General features: G+C 50.9%; 1 pseudogene; it reads right to left on the bottom strand.

Annotated features, from left to right (window-relative positions):
* LOC114030751 overlaps positions 1-12,795 on the bottom strand; it is a 13,413-nt pseudogene extending 618 nt beyond the window's left edge.
* Between the last annotated feature and the right edge of the window lie 707 nt (positions 12,796-13,502).

The raw sequence follows: 13,502 nt of genomic DNA, 5'->3' as shown, positions 1-13,502 counted from the left end.
AGAAGGCCTTTCCACATTCACTACATTCATAGGGTTTCTCTCCAGTGTGAATTCTCAGATGCTGAGTAAGTTGTATACTATTTCGAAAGGCCTTCTTGCACTCATTACATTCATAAGGTTTTTCTCCAGTGTGAATTTTCTGATGTTCAGTAAGGCCAGTTCTTTGGCAAAAAGTCTTCCCACATTCATTACATTCATAAGGTTTCTCTCCGGTATGAATTTTTTGATGTCGAGTAAGTTGTATACTCTGGCAGAAGGCTTTCCCACATTCGTTACATTCATAAGGTTTCTCCCCAGTATGAGTTCTTTGATGTACAGTAAGTTCTATGCTCTGTCTAAAAGCCTTCCCACAGTCCTTACATTCATAAGGTTTTTCTCCAGTGTGAATTTTCTGATGGACAGTAAACTGTGTATGTGTGCGGAAGGCTTTCCCACATTCATTACATTCATAAGGTTTCTCACCAGTATGAATCTTCTGATGTACAGTAAGGTCTGTGCTACAATGGAAAGCCTTCCCACATTCCTTGCATTCATATGGTTTCTCTCCAGTGTGAATTCTCTGATGTACTGTAAGGTAGGAGCTATAACGGAAGGCCTTGCCACATTCAATACACTCGTAAGGTTTCTCTCCACTATGAATTCTGTGATGTAGAGTAAGTTGTTCCCTCTGACGAAAGGCCTTGCCACATTCATCACACTTAAAAGGTTTCTCTCCAGTGTGAATTCTCTGGTGCACCGTAAGGTAGGAGCTACAGCGGAAAGCCTTCCCACACTCCTTACACTCGTAAGGCTTCTCTCCAGTGTGGACCTTCTGATGCACAGTCAGTTGTGAACTACTTCGGAAGGCCTTGCCACATTCATTACATTCGTAAGGTTTCTCTCCACTATGAATTCTGTGATGGAGTGTAAGTTGTTCACTTTGCCGAAAGGCCTTCCCACATTCACTACATTTATAAGGTTTCTCTCCAGTGTGAATTCTCTGATGCACAGAAAGTTGTGAGCTCTGGCAGAAGGCCTTGCCACACTCACTACATTCATAAGGTTTCTCTCCACTATGAATTCTTTGATGTAGATTGAGTTGTGAGCTCTGGCTAAAAGCTTTTCCACATTCACTGCATTTATAAGGTTTCTCTCCAGTATGAATTCTCTGATGTACAGTAAACTGTGTTCGCTTACGGAAGGTCTTCCCACATTCACTACATTCATAAGGTTTCTTTCCACTGTGAATTTTCTGATGAACAGTAAGGTCTGTGCCACACTGGAAGACCTTCCCACACTCCTTACATTTAGAAGATTTCTCTCCAGTATGAATGCTCTGATGTTCTGTAAGGTAGGAGCTGTAAAGGAAGGCTTTGCCATATTCAGTGTATGCATATGGTTTCTTGCCACTCTGAATTCTGTGATGCAGGTTGAGTTGTGAGTTCTGGCTAAAAGCCTCTCCATATTCATTGCATTTATAGGATTTCTCTGTGGAATGAATTCTCTGATGTACAGTAAATTGTGTTTGCTTGTGGAAGGCCTTCCCATGTTCATTACATTCATAGCATTGCTCTCTGGTACGAAGTTTCTGATGTCGAGGAAATCTTGTCTTCTGGGGGAAGGCTTGGCCACATTCACTACATTCACAAAGTTTCTCTCTGGGATGAATCTTGCGATGATCACTAAATCCTGTTCTCGGACCAAAGACCTGTCCACATTTCTTACATTCACAAGGTTTTGTTCCCATAGGAAGCATCTGAGGCCGCGTAAGTTGTTTGCTCTCAAAGACGACCTTCCCACATTTATTACATTTTGGAGGGTGTTCCTCAGCTTGAATTCTGTGATGGGAAGAAATGGATGAACTATGGTTAAAGCCTTTCCCACATTCACTATACTCGTTAGGTTTCTTGTCAGCATTTAATCTATGATATTAAGTAAGGTCTGAATTATAATTTAAGAATTTCCCACATTAATTTTACTTAGAAAAACACCTACTTAAAGCAGATGATTATCTTTCCCTGGGTCTGAACAGACTTTACAATTCTTTATCAGGATATCCCATCTATGGACTGCTTCTCACAGATACTCTCGACTATCGAAAAAGGAACTGTCCTGGACTGAAGCTTTTGCCATATTCATTACTCCCACTGCTCACTTCACTGGAAGTTCTGATTGGGTGATGTTCACTTGCCTAGAATGTCTTTCTTTACTGCTCTCTATCTGCTGCCTCTCCAACCTGGTACCACTTGCTGAAGCTTCTTCCAACCTGGAAATCCAGGGCCAATCCCTGGAGAGTTTTTCTTTACATAATCCTTCTCTAGGAATGGCAAGCATCAGAGTTGATTCTTCGGATTCAGGCAGTATCTCAAATTCTGAAATTAAAACAAAACAAACAATAACTCTCCCCTCCCTGCCAAGAGAAAGGAAAATACAGTTGTATTGCTGAGTTCAAGAAAGAGCAAGGAGGCTGGATCACAGACTGTATGGAGAAGAGTAAGGTGTAAAAAGAGTGGAAAGGGCAAAGGGCAGCTTAGGAAGGGCTTTAGATTATTATTATTATTATTATTGTTATTTTGTAAGCGGTGGGGTGAAGTGACTTGCCCAAGTCACTCAGCTAGTTAAGTATCAAGTGTCTGAGGCCAGATTTGAACTCAGGTCCTCCTGAATCCAGAGCCAGTGCTCTAGCCACTGCGCTATCTAGCCAGACAGAGAATTTCACATTTGGTCCTGAGACTCCAGGCAGCACCTGGAGTCCTTTCACCATGAACGCTTCCCAAGAATCTGGCCTAGTCCCTCTTCTCTTCCCTCCCTTCTTTTTCTCTCTCAGAGAACTCTTCAGTTTCCATACGTTCACTACCTTCTCTAACCTGATGGCTCCCAGATCTCTGCATCCTGCCCCAGCCTCTGGGGTCCCTCACCAGCTTCCCACAGGATGTGCCAAAGACACTTACATCTCCACATGTCCACTCCATTACCTTTCACCATCAGAGCTGCCTCTTTTCCAAAGTTCCCTGCTACTACGGAGGGCACCGCCATCCTCCAGTCACCCCGTCTCCTGCCCCGAAGACTCAGTTTCCAGATCTTCCGCCATCTTGTGCACCCATCCCCGCCTCTCCATTCAGACAGCCACCATCCCAATTCAGGTTCTCTCCACGCTTGCCTGGACCACTGCAATAGCCTCCTAAGTAACCTTGCTTCCTCTCCCCGCTGTGGGCCATCCTCCATTCAGCTTTCTCCTCATGTGATCTTCTTAACCCTAAATTCTCCCTGCTCCATAAATTCCAGGTGGCTCCCCTATAAGCTCCAGGATTAAATATAAATGCCTGTGTTTGACATCTAAAGCCCTTCACAGCTTGACCTTCCAGGCTTACTACACATCATTCCCCTTTATGGTAAGCCAGTCTAGCCAAATGGACCTTGTCCAACTTCCTCATTCATAACAATTCATCTCCCATCTCCATGCCTTTGTATCGGCTGTCCCCTGCATGCCTGGGATGCATTCCTTCATCACCTCCCCTGGCACAGTTCTTCATGCCCACCTTCTACCTGAAGCCCTTCTTAATCCCACCTCTCCCCACTTCCCGTTATTATTCCAGCCTTTCCCCCAAAATGACCTTGTATCTACCTAGATGTCTACACTGTCACTCCCAACTAGAGTATAAGCTCCCTGAAAGGAGGGGCTGTTCACTAGTCTTTGTGTTCCCAGGACGTAACACAGCGGCTGGCGCAGAGTAGGCACCTAACAAATGCCGTCAATTGATGGGACACAGCTGAGAAGGTATGGTGTAGACGAGTTCTGGAGGGCTACCACACTCACAATCTCAGACAAAGGTCTGTATGGTCAAAGCTATGGTTTTTCCCCTAGTGACGCATGGCTGTGAGAGTCGGAATCTAAGGAAAGCTGAGTGCTGCAGAATCACGCTTTTGAATTGTGGTGCTAGAGAAGGCTGGTGAGAGTTCCTTGGACAGCAAGGAGATCAAATCAGTCAATACTCAAAGAAATTAATTCAGGCTGTTCATTGGAAGGTCCAATTCTGAAGCTAAAGCTGAAGCGGAAATACTGTGGCCACACAATGAGAAAATGGGCCTTACTGGAAAAGAGCCTGATGTTGGGAAGGATTGAAGGCAAAAGGAGAAGGGGACGGCAGAGGAGGAGATGGACAGATGGTGCCATGGAGGCAACGAACATGAGCTTGGATAGATCATGGGAGATGGTGGAGGACAGGAAGGCCTGGAGTGCTGGGGTCCACGAGGTGATGAATGAATAAAGCGCTCCTCATCCGAGGGAATTCTCTCTCTGTGATTCTCACAGCTCCCATGAGTCCAGTGATCCTTGCTGGACATCTCTTTGGACAATTTGTCAGCACACAGAACTCAGAACTCATTACATCTCTTCCCGAACCCACAACAGTTCCAGCCTTCCCCAGTTCTACAGGTCTCAACCGGGTCTGTAACATCAGAAATACCCTCCACCCTGTTTCCGGCGCACACAATGACTCACCTGCCCCATTCTCACTCACGCACCTGCACAGCTGCTCCACGGGCTCTCTCCTCCGGCCACGCAAGGCACATCTCCCCGTTCTAGCTGGCCGACCACATCTGGTTTGGAAACTGCCAGTCCTGCTCGGGGGAAGTGGGAAAAAGCTGGGAACGCAGAGCCTAGAACTCAATATGAGCCCTTCTCTCTTTGGAACAAAGACAGCATGACAGGCAGACCCAGCAGATGGTACCTAGGCCCCCCAGATGCAGCTCTATGTTGTGTTCCCAGGCAGTGTGGGGAGTTGGTCACTGAGAGAACAGAAAGAAGGTCACAAGGTCATGAGCCACTCACTCCCTGAGAGGACGGGAAGCTTCTGCGGACACAGATAATGCACTGGAATGTTAAGGGAGAGCCCTGGACCAGAGGGGATAGAGAACGGGGGGACGTCGCCACACTGACTGGACACAATCATACAAAATAAAGACCGAGGTGAAACTCCAGCAGAGGAGAATGGGACCCTGAGAGCTGATGAGATCGCCCAGAGAGGATGCAAATGGAATCCACTTGGGAACAGCAACAGAAGCGCCTTGCTTCCTGGCCTCGACAAGAGCAACACTCCCTGGTTAAATCGCTAAACACACAAGAGGCCCACAGCATTCGCTAAGAGAGGGAGCTCAGCACAGTGCTTGGTACAGAGTAAGTAGTAAAATGTTTGTTGACTGACTGACTGAGAGCCAAAGACCCTCCCTGGGCAGAGCCTGGGGCCCAGGGGAGCCTCCTTACCCAGGCACACCAGGTTCCTGTAGTTCTCCAGCATCACCTCCCGGTAGAGCTCCTTCTGAGAAGGTTCCAGGTGCCCCCACTCCTCTGGGGAGAAGACCACAGCCACATCCTTGAAGGTCACTGACCCCTGAAACACCAAAGACACCCTCACTTGCCCAGAGGCCCCAGGACAAGTGAAGTGAATGGACCTCACATCATTTTAGGGCAGCTTGGGGGTGCAGAGGATAGCGCTGGACTCTGAGTCAAGAAGACCCGAGTTCAAATCCTGCTTCAGACAAATACTTGTCTGTGAACCTGGGCAAATCACTTAATCTCTTTAAGCCTTAGTTCCTCGTCTTGTAAAATAGGGGCAAAAATAGCACCTACCTTCCAGTTGTTGTGAGGATCAAATGAAATCATGTTTGTAAGGCGCTGACTTAGCACAATGCTTGACATGCAGTAGGTGCTTAGCCAAGGCTTGTTTCTTTCTCTCCACCCCGCCCCCAGTCAGGGTGCAGATGAGAAAGCTGGAACTAAGAAAGGCGCGCAGACTCCCCAGGTGAAGGCCCCAAGGAGGCTGTGTGGACCAGCCTGGACCTGCGTCAGGGTCCCCTTCGAGGGGGCCCCGCTGGGTAGAAGGCTCTTCCTGACAAGACTAGATGGGCCCCTCCATACCTCCGGCCCCTTGGTCTCCCCCCAGCCCCAGCAGAGCTGGCTGACCTAGGCCATCTCAAATCCAACACTCCCCCAACAGAAAGGAGTCCACTGTCTCCTCCCTTCGGGCCAGCCAGCTCCAGGGCCTCAGAGGCATGCTCACCTCCGGTCCCTCCAGTCACGTCCATCCTCTCCTCTCTTCTCATGCAGGCCCTCGGCCTCTCTCGCCTGGACTGCCAGGTCTCACTCTTTCTTCAAAGCCCCCTGGGGCCCCACTTCCCTCAGTTTTCATCCTCAGTCTTGCTTTTCAAAACCAAACTCCACTCTCCGCTTCCCCGCTCACCCCGTCCCAGCCCCTGTCGTTGGCCTTGCTTCCGTCCTCCTCCCTAATCTGAATCTCTGCTGACCACCCTCCCTCTCCTGCTTCTGAAGGCTCCTCGTTCTCCTTTGTTGGACCCTCCTCCAGGCCTCACCCACTCCTGGTGGGCTGCCCCTGGCCTCTGCCCTGGGGGGGGGCGGTCTTCTCTCCTCTCTCGGTGCTGTCCTGCTTGCTGACCTCATCAGTTCCTGGGGCTCACTTTTCTCACCACTGCATCTCCTGCCCCTATGTGACCCAGCTCTCTCTCCTGAGCTCCAGGCCCGCCTCTCCACTAACCACCCACTGGACCCCTTCATCTGGGTGTCGGGGTGGGATGAAGAGGTGGGTCATAGCGGCTGAGGAGGTAGGTGAGCTGGGAGGCCCAGGAGTTGGTAAGGACTCTGCTGCGTGCAAGGACACGGGGTAGGGAGGGGAGGCTGTGAGCCAGGGACCAAATGTCCAGAGAAAAGAGCCTGACTAACTTGGGGTTGGTAGGCCCTGGAGAGGGAGAGATGGACAGAGTGAAGCTCCAGGCAGGAAAGCCTGATGCGTGATGGGGGCCCGGAGAGGCCTGGTCCGTCCCGAACGATGTCCTCCCCTCTCTCTGCTCTGGTGTGACCTCCATGGGGCAGAGTCTGTGCTGGGGCAGGTGGGCTTCTGCGAATCACAGTCTCAGAGCTGAGAGAGGGTCCAACTGATCCCACCGGCCTCCACTTTGGAACAGCTCTAAGGGCAGGGACAACTTAAAGTGGCCTTCCTGTCTCTTCCACCCATCCGTTGCTCCAGGGAAAAGACGGAGACCGCTCCCCAAGAACGTCCCCTTCTCAGAGCACATCCTTCTGCCACCATCTCCCCTTCACCTCCATCCCCCAAACCCGGCTTCGTGTGGTCCACTAGCTGTCGCCCTCTCGCTCTCCTCTCCTCCACGTTTAAACATCTGGAGAAGGCCACCTACAGCAGGGCTCCTCACCGCCCTGCAGTCCGGTCACCCTCCTCTGACCCGGCACTTTTGACAGGAATTCGCCCAGTTCGCAGAGCATCCTAAGCCCTTTTCAGTCCTTCCTAGAAGTCGCCGTCAGGACGGCGTCTGTCCACACACTGCCCTCATGACTGTGGCTGGCGTGAGCGCCTCTCTTTGGTTCTGCTTTGAATGAATGACAAAGTCTTTATTTTCCTCCTCCAGGCACTATGCTAAGCTCTAGAACAGCTCCAGAAAGGGAGACTGTCAAGGATGGCAGAGCTGGAGGAGACAGCCTAGCTCTTTCCCACAACTACCCCAACTTCCCAATCTCGGAAGACAGCCAGTCTGAGGAAGGATTAGGAAGTGTCAGGAAAAACCACAGCAGGTCACATTTCCAGACCAATATTGTGAATCTGGCCCCCAGGCAAGGACCAAGGGAGGCCTGTGATCCCGGACGGAGAGCAAGGCTCCAGGCCCCCATGCCTCTCCATCTGCAGAGCCTTCCAGCCAGCCGACAGAGCCTGGGCCAACAGTGGTGTGTCAGAGCTCCAACTAGGGGCAAGCCTGCAGGTGTGTGGCCCAGAATCAAACTGGTGGTAGGAGCCTGAAAAGCTCAGACAAGGAGGGCAGTGATCAGTCAGACAAATCTGGGTGCATCAACAGTTTGTCAGTCCCCTCCCTGAACCACCCCTGTGATCCTCAAAGTACACAGCGCTCAGCGCCTGGAGAACAGGCAGGACCCCAGAAAATACAGACCAGGGTAATACGAGGCTCCTTCCAGAAGTGCCCAGAGCCTGGCACTAACACAGTGTCCCAGTGCAGGACGTAGGGCTGGTAGGATAAGCGGTTCTGGACAAGCCCAAGCTACAGAGCCAGAAGAACTCTGCAATACCCACAGGCAACACCTCGAAGGAGACAGCTGGATGTGACCTGACCGACCAGCTCTGTCCCTTCGCATCCCTGGTGCTCAGCATGGCCTGGGTCACTAACAGAAGTTAGATCCGCTGCACAGGGGTGGGGGACTTGTGAAGAGGGAGAAGGACTGGTGGTTGGACTAGGCCGCGGCCAGGCCAAGGCCAGCCGGGCCTCAGTGTAGACAATCATGAGAGCTGAACAGCCTCACACGATGCCAAGCTTCTGAAAAGGAAGTCCTGGCATGGCCACAGAACCAGCCACCTGGAGAAAGATGAACGTTTGCCTAGGCAGAAAATGGAAGGGAGCTTGGGAACAGTCATTAAGCAGATGGAGAAGGTGGTGAAGGAAGGCAGGAGTGCCCCTCCAGGTCACCACGTGGACAAAGGGAAGCAGGGCTGGTAACAAGCATTTATCTGGGCCTACTACGTGCCGGGCTTCGGACAAATAATACCTCGTTTAAGAGCCGAGCGCTGGAGCAGCCAGCGACGGCATCGGGTAGGTTCATGCTTCATGTTGGCACGAAAGGACACCCTGATGTCCGCCACAAATGTTCGCTTCTCAAAACAGACACATCTTTCCAAGGGTGCAGAGTCATCCAATCTCTCTAGACTTTGTCATCAGAACAACTAAACCAGGCAAGTTTGGGGCACTGGTTCATCCTCTAACATAGGATCTATGATTGCACCTGTGTCTGAAAAGAAGCATTCTAGAAAATAAACATTTACTAACGCAAACACTCTTAAAAAAGGTTAGATACGATGGATCTCTAGCAATTACTGGATGGGAAAAGCTTGGAGCGCGCATACTTCTTGGCACGGTAAGGAAAATTTACAAAAAGTCACCAAGATTTAAGATGTGAAAACCTCAAAAATCATCCTGGCTTCCTTCAAGTCCCATCGAAAATCTCATCTTTTACCAGAAGCCTTTCCCAATTCTTCTTAATTCTAATGCCTTCCCCTCTGTTAATTACTTCCTATTTATCCTTTGTACATACGTGTTTGCTTGTTGTCTGCCCTTTAGATTGTGAGCTCCTTGAGGGCAGGAATTATCTTTTGCCTTTCTTTGTGCTTAGCACAGTGCCTGGCACACAGTAGGCACTTCATAAATATTTGTAGATTATTGGTTGATAGAGAAGATGATAAACATCTTTTACTGACCACAATGTAGTAATTAACACATTCGATAGAAGAACCATTGAAGAAAAGATTAAAACAAATTGTAGGCTAAATAACACAATCCTAAGAAATCGGTGGGTCCAAGAACAAATCATAGAAATAACAGATATTGACCCAAAAAAATGACAACAATGAGACAACATAATTTGTGGGACAAATTTCAAAGTTCCAAATAAATGCCAAGAAAAAGTTCTGAAAATCAAAGCAGAGATTAACAAAACTGAAAGCAATAAAAAACTCCATTGAATTAAGAAATAAAACCAGACGCTGCAGAAAAAACTTTGCAACAAGTGTCCTTGATAAAAATCTCATGTACACGATGCAAGGAACTGATTCAAACTGCTAAGACTAAGAGTCTTTTACGAAGAGTAATTCCCCAATTGATAAATGGTCAGAGTAAACGAACAGGGAGTTTGCAAAGAAAGAAATCCAAGGAATCAACAGCAATATGAAAAAAACCAAACCCTCCACATCACTAATAAGTAGAGAAATGCAGCATAAAGGAACTCTGAGGTTTCCCTTCCCACCTATCGGGTTGACAAAAATGACAAGAAACAAAAACAACCATTGTTGGAGAAGATGCGGGAAAATAGGCCCCTTCATGTGGTGTTAGGGAAGCAGTGACTGATAGAGCCATTCCAAAAATCAATCTGGAAAACTGTCACTAAAGTCTGCCTCCCCGACCCACCGACACCACTAGAACTACACTCCCAAGAGATCAAAGAAGGAACCCGTACACACAAAAACGTTTAGAGCAGCTCTGTCAAAGCACGGGAAATCAGGGGATGGCCATCAGTCGAGGCTGAACAAATCATGGTGTCTGAGAGTGATGGAACACCATGGTGCTGTAAGAAATGATGAAGGGGATGGTTTCAGAGAACCCTGGGAAGACCTGTATGAACTGATGCAGAACTGAAGCAGAGCCTGCAGAACAATTTGTACAGTGACCACACTACAAAGAGAAGCAACCGGGAAGGCCTCCAGGACTGTTCACCGCATGGACCAAGCCGCTGGAGCTGTCCAGGGGAGCAATGATGGCGGCACTGCCCCTCTCCTGACATGGAAGCAATGGCCTGAGACTGAGACGTATTTTCTGGTAATGGCCACTGAGGGAAATTGTTTTGCTTGACTCTGCACATTTGTTAAATGGTTTTACAAAAGATGAGTGAAACTGCAGGCCAGGGGCAGCTAGGTGGCACAGTGGATAGAGCACGGGCCCTGGAGTCAGGAGGACCTGAGTCAAAGTCTGGCCTCAGACACTTGACACTAGCTGTGTGCCCCTGGGCAAGTCACTTAACCCTGATTGCCTTGAATGAAAGAAAGAAAAGAAAGAAAGAAAGAAAGAAAGAAAGAAAGAAAGAAAGAAAGAAAGAAAGAAAGAAAGAAAGAAATTGCAGGCCAGACAGGCACAAAACTCTTCAGTGCTACCGAACCTGATTAAAATATGTTTGAGAAATGTTTATCAAAATAAGTAAAAATATAATACAACATTAAAAACGTTCATTTGTGGTTTTCAAAGTCAATTAGATTCTTCCCTGTTTGAGTCGGACATCAGAGGTTTACAAGAAATGCTCGTTTGTTGGAAAAAGAATTTTTAATGAAACTGATGACTCTACAGTGGGTATAAAAGAAACATGTCTATCCCATGAGGCCAAAGCAGTTACCTGGGAAAAGAAGATTCTGCTCACCTGGTGGGGTGTTGTGAGGAGCAGCACAGCCATTTCTTCTTCCTCTTCCTCTTCCTCTTCCAGTGGCTGGGTAGGGCAGAGTTCTCTGAAGACCAGTCTGGGCAGGAAAAGGAATATCAGGGGAGCGGATGTGGTTCTGGCCTGCCCAGGCTACAAATCCTACTGCAGCATCCTACAGAGGGAGCACAAGCACGGCTGATCCTGAGGTGAAATTCAACGTAAAAATGATTGGTGAAACCCCCAAAAAGTCAGTGCAAGGAATCAAGTTCCGCCCTCCAGGAGGTTCTGTCCGCTGGCTAGAGACATACCCCGAGAGAGTTCTAGACAAGGATTCTGGAGAGCCCTAACACCGGGGACAGACCAGCCAGCTTCACAGGAGGCGGTGGCTGAGAGGAAAAGGCCTAAGGAATGGTTTGTGCACAGACATGAAGGCAGGGAACAGGCCGGGACTGGAAAACAGATGAGGTGAAACGGAGTAACCCAGCACCTGGAACCAGACCAAGGAAGCTTTCAATACAGGGCCAAGCAATTTCTGATTTTGAACAGCTGAATAGAGCAAGCATTTTGAGTCTCAATCCAGCCTCAGACACTTCCTAGCTCAATGACCCCGGCCAGGTCACTTCACTGCTGGCTGCCTCAGTTTCCTCATCTGTAAAATGAGGGTAATAACACCTGATTGTCAGAGTGTTGTGAGGACCAAAGTGCACAAAAATTATAGGGCATTTAGCACAGCCCCTGGCACACCGTAAGCGCTCCACAAAGGTAGCTATTCTTATTTCTGCCTTAAGCCCAACATGTCCCAAACTGACCTCGGCCTTCCCCTTCCCTCCCACCTTCCCCGTCACTGTGGAGGGCACTCCCACCCCCCAGTCCCTCGGGCCGCCCCCGACCCAATATGGTGCCATTTGCCCGGCTATCCTCCCCCCATTCCACCCCCTCCTCACCTGACACCCGCCCTATGGCAGTATCTGCTGGGGGTGGTCTGCCTGCCTCAGCCTCCCCCCGTGTCCCCCCCCTCAGGACGCTCCTGAGGTCCCGCCCGCCCCCTCCTCCCCGGTGCATAACCTCATCACGCAGGATCTGGTAGGGGTCTGCCTGCCTCAGTCTCCCCCGTGTCCCCCCACTCAGGATGCTCCGAAGCCCGCCCCTCCTCCCCGGTGCATACCCTCATCACGCAGTATCTGGTGGGGGTCTGCCTGCCTCAGTCTCCCCCTCCAGTCCAGCCCCCCCCCGTGTCCCCCCACTCCACTGCCTCCAGGAGCGCAGTGACACCAGGGGGAGGCGGGGCCCGCCTGCCCTTCTCTGCTCCGGGCCTCTCCCTAGCCCTGCCCCGCTTGGTGCCTCGACCGTCTCCCCTCCCTACCCCTCCCGGAGCTGGCTGTGTCCGCCCGTGTTGGCGTGCCCTCGGCCTCCAGCTCTTTCTGTATCCCCGGGGCTTAGCTCAGTGCCCCGGGTAGACAGCAGGCGCTTAATCAATGTTCCCTGCCGGACAAGACGGCAGGTAGGTACGGGAGGGAAGAGGTCGGCGCCTCCCGGCCTCGGGAAGCTCTATCCCCCCTCAATGTGGTGCCTTTCTGGGCGGGAGCCTCCGGAGCGTGTGGTCCACTGACACCGGCGGATCTACTGCCCGCCCCGAAGCTAGAGTTGCAAAGGAAAGGGGGTGGGGGGAGGGGAGGGGCGGTGGCGCCGTTGATTGGGTCTTGAGCCTCGCCACCGCCCCCGGCCTGACCAATGGACGCGTCTTCACTCACCCGGCCGGGACAAAGAGCTCGGGTCCCAGCTCGGGCGGCGACAGAGGCGCGGAGGCGCCGGGAAAGGGCCGAGCCCCGGGAGCGGAAGTGACGTGTGGGGAATCCCGAGCAGGAGCCCCGCTCCGAGCCAGGGATGCGGCCGCGAAGCCGCCTGGGAAACGTAGTCCGAGGACGGCGAGGAATGTGCGCATGCTCAGACTCCTTACGGCTTCAGGCTCCTCCAGAGGCCCTGCCCTGTCCGTGCAGGCTCTGCCCTGGGGCAGCCCCCTCCGGGAAGCCTGCTCAGAGCCCCTTGTCCAGGTCCCCCCGGGCCAGCCTGACCAGTGCTGGCCTTTCTTCCTCCTCCCTTTCCCCTCCCCTCCCCCCCTCCGTCTCGGAGCAGACCCGGGAGGAAGGGAAGCCTGCCCCTGTACTGCCTTGGGGTTAGGAGCAGCGTTAGGAGGACCTGGCGGCCACCTCGGTGGTGCAGTGACCAGAAGGCAGGAGGACTCGTGTTTCCGAGTTCAAATCCGGCCTCAGACACTTCCCAGCTGTGTGATCCTGGGCAAGTCACTCACCCTGCTTGTCCCGGTTTCCTCATCTGTAAAATGAGCTGGAGAAGAAATGGAACACCACTGCAGAGTGTTTGCCAAGAAAACCCCAAATGGTGTCACAAAGAATCGGATAAGACTGACCAATACAAACGACATTAGGTCTCACCTGCCTACCTTGTCCTAGGCTATAGGATAGGACGATAATAAAAGGATTTGTTCTGTGACCTCACTTGAGGACTAGAGGGC

The sequence above is a fragment of the Vombatus ursinus genome, unplaced genomic scaffold (genome assembly GCF_900497805.2).
Source record: "Vombatus ursinus unplaced genomic scaffold, bare-nosed wombat genome assembly UNPS02015012.1, whole genome shotgun sequence".
Taxonomy (NCBI): Eukaryota; Metazoa; Chordata; class Mammalia; order Diprotodontia; family Vombatidae; genus Vombatus; species Vombatus ursinus.
The sequence above is the reverse complement of the archived record's forward strand: the minus strand, read 5'-3'. Positions and strand labels throughout refer to the sequence as shown.